The sequence below is a fragment of the Urocitellus parryii genome, chromosome 6 (genome assembly GCF_045843805.1).
Source record: "Urocitellus parryii isolate mUroPar1 chromosome 6, mUroPar1.hap1, whole genome shotgun sequence".
Classification (NCBI taxonomy): Eukaryota; Metazoa; Chordata; class Mammalia; order Rodentia; family Sciuridae; genus Urocitellus; species Urocitellus parryii.
Window position 1 is genome coordinate 174,285,003 of NC_135536.1, and position 10,457 is coordinate 174,295,459.

The 10,457-nt window shown below is 42.8% G+C and overlaps 1 protein-coding gene across 4 annotated transcripts in view; it reads right to left on the reverse strand.

Moving 5' to 3' along the window:
* Positions 1-1,487, reverse strand: part of Bcl2l1 (BCL2 like 1) — a 52,887-nt gene extending 51,400 nt beyond the window's left edge. For 2 of the 4 annotated variants that reach the window (XM_026402128.2, XM_026402129.2), the window contains exon 1: positions 1,264-1,487. The gene's annotated coding sequence lies outside the window, so the exon portion shown is untranslated. Of the gene's footprint in view, positions 1-138; positions 520-1,263 lie in introns of those variants that run through there. The other 2 variants (XM_026402126.2, XM_026402127.2) reach the window with 1 other exon arrangement.
* Positions 1,488-10,457: the final 8,970 nt, after the last annotated feature.

Consider the following 10,457-nt stretch of genomic DNA (forward strand, 5'->3'; position numbering starts at 1 on the left):
TCAAATTGAAAGGACCAGCAGGCTCTGAATCATCCCATCGGTCTCTTTCACCCCAGCCACCCCCTTTTCTCCGAAATACCTTCCTCGGAAAGTCACCCCCAGGGGCAGTCTGCACCCCCCCCCTCCCGCACCACCTACATTCAAATCCGTCTCAGGCGACAGCAGGCAGGTGCAGCCCCCGGAAGATCTTTTGTATCATAGGTCGGGAGAGGAGGTGGCGGCCGGGTTGCCGGTAACTCAGCCGGCCTCACGGCGGCTGGCAAAAAAACCAGCTCCAGCCAGAGGGATCATGCGACCTGGTAGGCTGGGAGCCCAAAAGGCGACACAGGAATTGCGAAGCTCAGGAACCTGCCCCCTCGCTGGCTTCCTCCTCGCATCGCCAGGATCGAGGACAGCCTCTCCGCTCGGCAACCGCGGCCTCCAGCCACCCGGGAGCCCAGCCCCCTCGCTCTTGCACGCCCCTTGGCTCTCCGCCTCCTACTGGGAGTCAGGAGAACTCTCCCGGAGGTGGCTGGTATGGGTTCAGTGGAGTTTTTTTTTTCTTTTTTCCCCCTCCTATTTAAGTACCAGCCCTGGGTGAGGCTTCCAAAACCCTGAAGGGACGTCTCAATGGGTCTCAAGGTTTCGATGAACGATGCAGGGGGAGGAAATCTGCCTCGGATCTGCGATCTGACTTTGGAAAGGCCACCCCAGGGCCTTTCCGGGAGGCTGAAGGCCAGAGACCCCCCACACACGTCGCTGGTTTTCTTTGAATTCCCCAAAGGCCCTGGATGTGGCGGTGGGGGATTGCCAGGTCCTCCATTCCCCGCCCGGACACAATGGCCGCCGGCGCCCTGCACAAAGATGGGGTGAAGAGGAGGCGCTGGGCCTCTCCTCCGGTCAGGAAGAGGGGTCGAGGCCTGCTCTAGGCCCCTCACAGCCGAGACCACGTTTTCCTGGGGACAGGCCCAACGCGGCTTTCTGGAGCCCCAGGGAGGGCTCAGGGGCTGGGGGAAGCACCTCTCCCGAGCCCAGGGTGGGTGGGCTACCGCCTTGCGGCTTCTAGCGCTTCCTAGGCCGGGTACCCGCCGAGCCACCGCCCCGTTGCTAGGCAACCGCCCTCCCTCAGGGGCGCCCCCTAGACCTTTCTGGGAGGAGGGGTCTCGCCCCCGGCGGCCCGCCCCATCAGAACCAATCAGCGAGTCCAGTCGGCACGGAAGCGGGACGGCGAAAGTTCCCATTGGGCGCAGCGCCTGTCACGCACAGGGGAGGCGGCGCTCTCACCTGCGAGCCCAGCGAGCTGTGGGGGGCCACATCCCCCTTCATCGGCCGGGTGGTTTCCAAACGGGAGGGCTCTTCACAGCCGAATTCCGAGCCACAGACCCGGGCCGGCCTACCTGGCGGACTGCTCACGCCGTCTGTCTCGAACAAGCCGGCCTCAGTTTCCCCTGAAGAGACCGGGGGGAACTTGCAAGCTCAGTCACTTCCGGTGCCGAGGCGGCGCGCGCGAGCCCGAGACGCAAAGGGAGCGCGCGCCTTAAATGATTGGCGTCAAGACCTGGGATAGAGCACCCCCTTGCGGAAGGCCTAAGGAATCCCGAGACGCAAAGAATCTATGTTTATATTCACATTTCCATTCATTCGTTCAAATTCATCCATCCATAGTTTGTATACAAAAGAAAAAAAAAAAAAGGCCACGTTATGCCTAAACACTTTTTTCTCTGAAGTCCAAGCTCTGCTAATTGGGCAAGTTTCTCAGCTGCGCTGTATCTTCATTTCCTCAACTATAAATGGGTAATAGAACCAGCCTCTTATACTGATTGCAAAGATTAAGTAAATCCCGCAGAACAGTATATGGTCCGTAATCTATGCTGCATCAATTCATTGAGCAAATGGTTATTGTTTGGGTTGCTGAAGATAGAGCTTTAGGATCAAGGCATGGTCTCGCTTTCACTAAAACTTGTCTAGAGGTAGAATAATCGCAAATAGTGACTAATGCTATGAAAACAGTAAATTAGGGTATTGTAATGAAAATGGTAAAGAGAGAGGGTCTTCTTTAGAGTGGGTTGTCTAAGATGTAAGCCCCACTTTTCCTGCCGAGAGAGGCATTTTCAATAATTTTTATGTAGGGTGGCCAGGGTTGGCCTCTTTGCAAAGATGATTGAATCCAGGTATCTGTTTGTTTCCTTGTGATACTAGGCAAGTATTCTACCACTGAGCTACATCCCCAGTCCTGAACCCAAGATTGAAAATGCAACCGATGGTTAAGCGCCTAGGCAACGTCAATTTAGGCAGAGGGAAACACATGTGCAAATATTGTAAGTTAGGAAGATGTTGGCTTGTCCCAAAAGCTGAAACAGAAGCAGTGTGGCTAGAATGAGGGCAAGTATAGTAGGGAAGAAGTTGGAAAATTGACCTTGGAAATGAACTGAAATTGATTCTAAAAATTGAAGTTTTGTTGTTATTGTTGTTTGTTTTGTTCAGTTCGTTCGTTTTCTCTCTCTCTCTCTCTCTCTCTCTCTCTCTCTCTCTCTCTCTCTCTCTCTCTCTCTCTCATAACAATACTGGGGATTGAACCTACCACTGAACTACACCCTGAAACCTTTTTATTTTTTAGAGATATGTTCTCACTAAGTTATCCAGGCTGGCTTGAACTTGTGATCCTCCTGTCTCAGCTTCAAGATGACTAGAATTATAGGCATGCACCACCGCACCTGGCTCAAATTACTTTTAAAGAGGATATAGCTGGCATCACCTCATGTGCCAAAGAAGTCATATAAAAGAGTGTGGACTCATTTTAAATTTTAAATTTTGAAACAGAGTCTCCCTAAATTGCTAAGTCTAGCCTCAAAATTGTGAATCTCGTGCCTCAGCCTCCTGGATAGCTGAGATTACAGGTGTGTGCCACCTTACCCAGTGAAAATATTTTATGTTAATTTAGTTGATTAAAAATAGATATATACTGGGGCTGGGATTGTAGCTCAGTGGTAGAATGTGTGCCTAGTATGTGTGAGGCACTGGGTTTGATAAAGCACTGGGTTTGATTCTCAGCACTGCATATAAATAAGTAAAGGTCCATCAACAACTAAAAAAAAAAAAAAAAGATATATCCTGTTCCTGCAGAATCACAGCCCCTTTTGGACTGGAGTCTCCTGTGTTTCTTTGCCAGCAAAGCAAAGCAATAAACTTTCTTTCTTTTTCCTTTTTCTAAATATATATATATATATATCCTCAGGGTGTAGTTTAGTAACAGAGTACCAGCTTAGTATTCACAAGGCCCTGGGAAAGAAAGGGTACAGAAACCTAAATAAAAAAGAGCATGGAATGGAAATTAAGTCCTCTTCCACCTGCTTTTCAGTCCCCAGATTCCATCACATAGGTATAGGTCATCACTCATAACCTGTTTCTTGGTTTGCGTTCCCAAGGTGTGTTCAAGAGAATATTCATGTGTATAAAAGCTGTATTCAAGCAGTAGCCTGGCTGGTATAAACACTTCTGTACTTTGCTTTTTACACTGGGCTCTACATTTTGAAGATGGCTCAACTTTTTTTTTTTTTCTTTTTTCTTTTTTAGTACCAGGGAGTGAATGAAGGGGTTCTCAACACAGCCACATCTCTGACCCTTTTTTTATTTTTTGAGATGGGTTTTGCTAAGTTGATTAGGGTCTTGCTAAATTGCTGAGGCTTGTTTCAAACATATGATCCTCCTGCCTCGGCCTCCTGCTGGGATTACAGGCATGCACTCCCCACCCCCTCAGAATTGTGTGTGTGTGTTTATGGTGTTGGTGATTGAACCTGAGGGATCTCAGGCATGTTAAGCTTTTTTTTTTTGGGGGGGGGGTGCTGGGGATTGAACCAAGGGCCTAGTGCATGCCAGGCAAGCACTTTACCAACTGAGCTATATCCCCAGCCCAACCATGTTCTTTTGCTACTGTGCTATACCCCCAGATCCTCATAAAAATTAGCTTTAGCACTGGAAGTGTAGCTCTGTGGCAGAGGGAATACCTATCATGTGAAAGGCCCTGGGTTTGATCCACAGCACCATAAAAAATAATAACTTTATAAGGACACATTGTGATCTAATTGCCCATTCCTATACTTGAGGACATCAGTTTTCACCTGATTGGCAGGGATAAAAAAGGTTGATAACACAATGTATAGTGTTATAGGTACTAGGATTGAACCCAGGTATGCTTAACCACTGAGTTACATTTTCAGTACTTTTTATTTTTTTTATTTTGAGACAGGATCTTGCTAAGTTGCTGAGGCTGGCCTTGAACTTTCGATCCTCCTGCCTCAGCCTTCTGAGTAGCTAAAATTATAGTCATGGGCCATCATGGCCCAACATTAGTTACTTTTGTTTTATTTTGATGAATATTGACAAAGTAATCCATGTAGCTTTTTTCTTGTTTTGATTGGTACCAGGGATTGAACTCAGGGGTGCTCAGCCTCTGAACCACATCCCCAGTCCTATTTTGTATTTTCTTTAGAGACGGTGTCTCACTGAGTTGCTTAGTACCTTGCTGTTGCTGAGGCTGGTTTAGAACTTGCAATCTTCCTGCCTCAGCCTCCCAAGCTATTGGGATTGTAAGCCTGTGCCACCACACCCAGCTGTATCCATTTATTCTCTCATCATTAAATAAGAGTGCTTATTTCCTCACATCTTGAACTATACATTGTGTTATCAAACTTTTTTATCCTTGCCATCAGGTGAAAACTGAGAGGCACCTTTATTTTTCATTTCTTTTTTATTATTGCGAGTGAGCTTAAGCAATATATCATATGTTTTAGTTCTTCTGGAAGGGTGGATCTTGAATTCTTCATTTATATTTTTTGTTTGCTCTTTTTTCAGTTTGTCTTCCTATTCAACTTTTTTCTCATTACTTATTTTTTTACATATGAATAATAGATACTTTTCCAACTTATTATCATGGAAAAAGCTTTTATTTTCTATGTGTCTTAATTTATCAGTTTTTCTAGGTTTTATGTCATACTTAAAAAAAAAACAAAACAAAACAAAAAAAACATTCTTGAGGCTAGGATTGTGGCTCAGTGGTAGAGCGCTCACCTACCATGTGGGAGGCACTGGGTTCGATCTTCAGCACCACATAAATGTAAAATAAAGATATTGTCCACCTAAAACTAAAAAATAATATTTAAAAAATTCTCCAGTTCAATATTATAAAAAAACACTCTCGGTTTCTTCTAGTTTTTATGTGGTTTCATCTTTTACGTTTAAATACACTGAACACTCTCTTAATATGAAGTGTGAGGTAGAAATCAAAAACTTTTTTCCAAATGACTATCAAGTTATGATCATATTGTCATCATTTTTTCCCTACTGACTTGAAATACTTTCATTGTCAGAAACTACATTCCTAAGTATATTGGGTCAATTTTGAACTTTCTATTTTATTCCATAGGTTGGGAGTACATAGCTCAGTGGTAGAGCCCTTGCCTAATATGCATGAGGCCCTGATTTGTTCCCAGCATGGTAAAAAAAAAAAAAAAAAAAGAGGCTATTTTGTTCCATGGTAGGGTTTAAACTGGCGTAGAACGTGATCTGATTTAATTTTTGAAACCTGTGGTGTGGCAATTATTTCAATGAGAAGTAGGATTATGTAAGTCTTAAGTGTGCTTTTGGAGCCCAGCAGAGGGCAGATAAATTCTGTCTAGAGATCATAGACTTGTGATTCTTCCATATATATATATATATATATATATATATATATATAATGTTGTTTGTTTTGTTTTTGTTTTTGTGTGGTGCTGGGATTAGAACTCAGGGTCTTGTGTGTGGTGTGAGAGGCAAGCACTTTACCAGCTGAGCTACATCCCCAGCCCAGCATTGCAAAAATTTATTTTGGGTCTTCATCTCTGTTTCCTAACATCCTTGGAATTTTCAAAGTGGTGTCTTTCCAAATACAGCTGACTGATGGTTGACAGCCCCTTGATAGCTTTAGGATGGGGTCTGTCCAAGACAGGCCAAGGCAGGAATAGAGGGTTGGGACTTGTAGCCCCATTCCCTAGCCTCCCTGGAGGAGTGGGCTGAAGGTGAAGTTGATCTTCAGTGGCCAATGATTTAATCAATCATATTTATACCATGAAGCCTCCATAACCCCCCCAAAAAGACAGATATTGAAGAGCTTCAAAAATTTAAGATAACCATTGAACATTAACAGGGGAGGGTGCAGTATGAACCCAGGTAACAGGATGAAATTGCCATCTTGAAAGAGTAGAATGTTTTTATTACATTGAATTGTATATATGTACACGTTTTTGCCTCATTATTATTTATCTCATACATTTCATGTGTGTGTGTATATATATATATTTATGCATATATAAGCATATATATTTGTATTATAACTAATAAAATCAGTTTTTTAGAAGACTAGAAAGAACTGAGCATGGTGGTGCAATGCCTGTAATTCCAGCTACTCAAGAGACTGAGGCAGAGAACCACAGTTTGAGGCCAGCCTGGGTAATGACTGGTAAAGACTGTGTTTCAAAATAAAAAAACAAAATGGCTTGAAGGGGCTAGGGATGTAGCTAAGTGGTAGATCACCGTTGGGATCAATCCCCAGCACCACATTAAAAAAAAAAAAAAAAAAAAAAGAAGAAAGAAAGAAAATAAAAATAAAAACAGAAGGAAATATGGTAAAACGCCAATAGTGGAGATGTTGTTACTAAAGGGTTGGTAATTGCTTTTCTTTTCTTAATTGATGCTGGGGATTGAACCCTGGGCCTCACAAATGCTAGGTAAGCACTCTATCACTGAACTACACCTCCAATCCTTTCTTATTTTTTTGAGAAAGAGTCTCACTAAGTTGCCACCACTGGTCTTGAACTTTCTATTCTTCCCCAGTAGCTAGCATTATAGGCATGTGCCACCATACCTTGCATACGTGACATTGTAATAGATGTTGGCCTCTGTAGTTGGCTTTCTTGAGTTCAAATTCTGATTTTGTCACACACAAACTGTATAATCTTGGAGAAGCTATCCACCTTCCTGAGCCTCAATTTCCCCAAACTATAAAACGGTTATGGTGATATTACCTACTTGTAGGGTTATTTTAATAAAACCAGTTAATAGTTTTAAAGTACTTCGAATAGTGCCCAGTACATGGTGTACCAGCTATTATTACTCTCTCTCTCTCTCACACACACACACACACACACATACACACACACACACGCACACACACACACACACACACACATACACACGGGAAAAATGGAGTATTATCTTGCATATTTAAAAAATGATTTTATAATGAATTTATATCAATCAACAATTCATTTTTTTAACTAGAAAACATTCCATAAGGGCTGGACATGTAGCTCAGTGGTACAGCACTTACCTATATCATGTGCAAGGTGCTGGGTTCAATCCCTAGCTTTACAAAACAATAAAAACAAAGAAACAAAAACAGTAAATGATGTAGCAGATTAGGAGGTGATAAATGCAGAACTATTTGCTGACCAGGCCCCAAAGTATGAATGGCAAGAAGAGGAGGAAGACCAGATAGTGAGGCAAAGGGAGGGCAGGGGGCTTCCTAGGCTATGGGTACCCCAATTTCAGAACACATATATCATACAACCACCGCCACAGAGCAGGCAGGCTCAGTCAGGGATGGGGGTACATTGTTTTATTTATTTATTATTTTTTTTTAAATATTTATTTTTCAGTTTTCGGCGGACACAACATCTTTGTTTGTATGTGGTGCTGAGGATTGAACCCGGGCCGCAGGCATGCCAGGCGAGCGCGCTACCGCTTGAGCCACATCCCCAGCCCCGGTACATTGTTTTATACGAGGAAGGAAGGGGCAGCAGAGCTGTGCTTATAGGGTCTGTGAGCTCAAGGTGCTCAGTGAATGGTTAACTGAATGAATGAATGAATGAATGAGGTAATGCCAAGAAACCAGGAAGTGTGCAAGAACTCCCAGGTCCTTCCAAATCAACAAGTTGGCCTGGGCAAGAGCTTCCTCTCCTGTCATTCCTTCTGCATCCCTTACATTCTAGGCTGAGGCTCAAGTTCCCATTCTGCAGGAGCACACTAGGAGGTCTCAAATCCCTAAAGTAGAAATTTCAGTGCTGGAAGAAAGCAGACTCATCTGGTCCAGTCTGTTGCAATTTCAACCATGACTGAGGGAGGGGACAAGAGTAGAAATAAGGGGCTGGGGATGTAGTTCAGTGGTTGAGCGCCTGCCTCACGTGTGTGAGGCACTGGGTTCAATCCTCAATGCACATAAAAAAATAAATAAAACAAAGATATCATGTCCATCTACAACTAAAAATAAATGTTAAAAAAAGAGAAGTCCATTAAAATAGTTTGTTGTGTTGTGGAGTTGTTGTGAAAAACTCTAAATCCCCTAAACTTTCATAAATAAGAGAATATTTCATAAGACCACCTATAGAATGGAATACTAAGCAGCAGTTAAAGAGTTCCAGGGATTTGGGCTGACAGGGAGGTATCTTTGAGACACCAGGGATTGAACCCAGTCCTTTTTACATTTATTTATTTATTTATTTATTTATTTATTTATTTATTTATTTATTATTTTGAGACAAGTTCTCACTAAATTGCTGGGGCTGGCCTTGAACTTGGGATTCTCCTGCCTCAGCTTCTTGAGTTGCTGGGATTGCAAGGGTGCACCACTGCACCTAGCATTATTTAATTATTTACCTTTTTAATATTTTTCTTCTCCACTAGGCTATCAGCTCCTTGAAGATAGGATTTTGTCTGTCTGTCTGTCTGTCTCTCTCTCTCTCTCTCTCTCTCTCTCTTTTGGTACCAGGAATTGAACTCAGGGGCACTTGACCACTGAGCCACATCCCCAGCCCTATTTTGTATTTTATTTAGAGACAGGGTCTCATTGATATGCTTAGATCCTTGCTTTTGCTGAGGCTGGCTTTGAACTCGTGATCCTCCTGCCTCAGCCTCCCAAGCAACTGGGATCATAGGTATGCACTACCATGCCCAGCAGGATTTTGTCTCTTTGATTGCAGATCCCTGATTTTAGCACAATGACTGGCACTTGGTAGGCACCCAGTAAATGCTGCAGCAACTGTGCCTGTGTGTGGGTGTGGATGAGTCTCTCCTGGAAATCCTAGGTCATAGGGCATATACATTTGATTTTTATTTTTTCAGTAATGGGGACTGAACCCAGAGCCTTGCACATGCTAGACAATTTTTCTATTTCAAAGCCATATCCCTAGCACAATTTAAAATTTTATTTTGAGACTGATTTTAGCTAAGTTTTCCAGGTTGGTCTTGAACTGGCTATCCTCTTGCCTCAGCCTCCTGAGTAGCCGGGATTACAAGTGTGTGCCACTGGCCTTGGCTGTTTCTGGACACTTAAAACTCTTCTACTGATTTTTTTCCCTTTAATTTCTATAGCAATACAATGGTTTAAAAAAATTTTTTTTAATTGTAGAAAATTTCAAGGGGCTGGGGTTTTGGCTTAGCGGTAGAGTGCTCGCCTAGCATGTGCGAGGCCCTGGGTTCGATCCTCAGCACCACATATAAAATAAATAAGTAAAATAAAGGTATTGTGTCAACTACAACTAAAAAATATTTTAAAAAAAGAAAATTTCAAACACATACATGGGTATATGAATATACTTTTGTATCATGAACCTATCTCTCAGCTTCAGCAATTATCAACTGTGGCTCATCTTCTTTCATCTAAACTCCCATCTACTTCCTTCTACTGCATTCTACCAATTATCTGAAGCAAATTTTAGAAACATTTCACCTCTCCCATTTCTATTTTTTTTAAGAGAGAGTGAGAGAGGAGAGAGAGAGAGAGAGAGAGAGAGAGAGAGAGAGAGAGAGAGAGAATCTTTTTTTTTTTTTAATATTTATTTTTTAGTTCTCGGCGGACACAACATCTTTGTTGGTATGTGGTGCTGAGGATCGAACCCGGGCCGCACGCATGCCAGGCGAGCGCGCTACCGCTTGAGCCACATCCCCAGCCCCTCTCCCATTTCTATCTATTATGTGCTAGGGATTAAACTCAGGGCTTCACACATGATAGGCAAGAACTCTACCACTGAATTACATCTGTAGCTCTGTATAGTATGTCTACAACACAAGGACACTTAAGCAAACCCGAGTGCTGGGGCTACTGCTTAGTGGTAGAGCATCTGCTTAGCATATGTGAGCACCTGGGTTTGATCCACAGTGCCATAAAAATCAAAAAACTAAGAGCAATTCCATATTTTTATTTATTTATTTTTAAATTTTTATTTTAAAATATTTATTCTTAAGTTTTAGGTGGACACAATATCTTTACTTTACATTTAGGAGGATTGAACCCAGTGCCTCCTGCATGCTAGGCAGGCACTCTACCACTGAGCCACAACCCCAGCTCCAATTCAGATATTTTTTCCTGTTGAATTTTCCTGTCTAATTTTTGTTGATTGCACCTCCATGGTTTGAATGAAACAAACCATATAAAAATGAATATATAT